Raw genomic sequence first — 2,372 nt, forward strand, 5'->3', positions numbered from 1 at the left:
AGGCTGCAATGGCACCTCCTCCCCAGCTAGCTCAACCCGTCCCACTTGTTTGCTTTTGTTTCAAGGGAAGGTTTTGCTCCTGAGTGGCTTTTGGGGGGATCCTGGTCCCCCCCCCGCCTGCAGCCCCTGGCCCTATTCCCCGCTCTGGAGTTACGTGCCAAGCCTGGAATAGGGACTTATCTTCCCAGCCAAGCTCCCAGGTCAACTTTCTCGTAGGAAAGCTGATTTATGCCTGTTTATATGTATGGAAAAAGGAGGCAGAAGCCAAGCCGGCATCCCTCCAAAATCTCATTGTCTTTGAGGCGGGAAGAGGGAAGAAAGGGGAGGCAGAAAACCTAAAATGATAAGGTTTGTCTTGTCGCGGCAGGGAGGACTTGACCACAAAGGCAAACATAGGGTTTTGCCTCACCTCCCCGCGGCTGAAGCCTTTTCCAGGTCCGACAAAACGACCGGTCCCTCCGTGCGCCTCGGCTGGGAAAACAACCAGCCTCCGCAAGCGCCTCTCCTTGGCGGGGAACCCTGCCCTAAGCGAGGCCCCGGCAAGTGAAACCCTAACAAAATTGTGGGTTTTCCCCGCTCCTAGACACAGGACCGGCCGTGCCCGGGGGTCCCTCATGCGCAGAGCGATGCTTTGGGGCAGGTGTGGGGACGGGAATCGCGCCGTCCGGCGCGATTCCCGTCCCCACACCTGCCCCAAAGCACAGCTCCCTCGGTCCTTCCTCTCGTCCCGCCACAGCCCAGGTGGCGGCGGGTCCCTCCAGGGAGGCGCTTCCCCGGGTGCGCATCCCCCGCAGCGGCGGGGAAAAGGGGGATTTAAACCCTGGTAGAGGGGATTTTTCGCCCCGTCCTGCCACGGAGGAAGACTCGGGATTGCGGTGAGGCTAGGTAGCAGGAGGAGTTTGCTCACGGGTTAAGCATTTGTGTAGGTGGCAGGTGAAAAAGCGCTGCGCCGGTTGTGGCAGATGACAAACAGGCTTAAGCGGGGGGTGGGGGGGTAGAGGGAGAAAGGGCATGGTATCATGGTATGATAGTAAGTCTTCCAAACGAGTTTGGCACTGTTCAGTTCCTGCCATATTAGCAAAGCCATAGTTGGGTTGTATTTTTTTTCTTCTTCTTTTTTTTTTTTTTTTCTCTTTTCCACAAGCCCACTGAGGCAGAGATGAGGCAAACTCAGCCATAGGAAGGTGGTTAATGATGTCACAAGTTTGGTCTTTTCAATAAAAGCAATAGAGAAGGGTCTCCCTCACTATATATATTAGGGGAAGGTTCTGTTCTTCATAATAAAAAGAGCAGCAAGGGAGAAAGGCACCTGCTTTTAACATCCTTTATTTAGCACTAATCTGTCGCAGGCAGAATAAAACCTCTGTAGGGCAGGATTTCTTCTGAAAAATATTACTTTTTTGATTTATTCCATTTCTTTTTTTTTTTTCTTTTTCTTAAGGATAGGACATACTTTTGGAAGTGATTGCTGAGAAGATCAACTGCTGTCGGCCAAGGTGATCTCTGAGAGGCACAGAGGGCTGTAACTCAAGGAAAAGGTGAAGTAATAAATTGTGAAGAAACTTCAGTATTGCAAGTTTACAGAGACTATTTATTTTTCCTGAGTCTGTAAGGGTTGGGGTGGCGGTTGCTATTTTTTATATTATTTCTGGGGGAAAGGAAATTCTAAAAATATTTGATGGGCATGCTACCTTTAACATCAGCGATATATGTATGAGTGTGTGGGGGCTGTTTTCAGGGGATGTCACAATAATTTTTTATTAGTCGAAAGGGCAGTGTAAATCAAAGAAGCCTGTTAACTATCAATTTTAATTTATAGCCTACCAGGTGTTCAGGGGACTTATTTACAGATTTAATGTTTTCAGCGCGATTTCTATTTCAGCTCTCGTGTTTTCGGCTTTATTTGCCTATGCGGTACAAAATTTGGCTAAGGAGCTGGGCTTTTAAATTGTGGCAGCAAGTGTCGTTGAACGCAAAATAACCTGCAGGTAGAAAAACGGTTTGCTTTGCGCCTAAACTTCCTCCAGAACGCGTTCCTTAATGCGGGGAGAGGATGAGAAGGAGCAACCACCCAGCACACCTCAGTGTTTTGTTGCGGCTTGTGAAGGTGTTGGGAAAGCAGTTGCTGTAAATCAGGCAGTCAGTGGCAGAAAACAGCGATCCCTCCGTACCTAGGGGCAGCGGCGGTGCCGCTCCGCGGAGGTTTCGTCGGGGTGCGGAGCGGAGCCCCGCGGAGGCTGCGCGGCCGCAGAGGGGTGCTGGGTCGCGGGATGCTACCGGGAGGGAGCCGGATTCCACCGAGTGGGTTTTGCTGCCCGCCTGGGCAGGGCCACCGCCGGCCCATCCTCTGCCGTCAAACAGGAGATTGGCTT

The sequence above is a fragment of the Charadrius vociferus genome, unplaced genomic scaffold (genome assembly GCF_000708025.1).
Source record: "Charadrius vociferus isolate BGI_N301 unplaced genomic scaffold, ASM70802v2 scaffold413, whole genome shotgun sequence".
In the NCBI taxonomy this organism is placed as follows: domain Eukaryota; kingdom Metazoa; phylum Chordata; class Aves; order Charadriiformes; family Charadriidae; genus Charadrius; species Charadrius vociferus.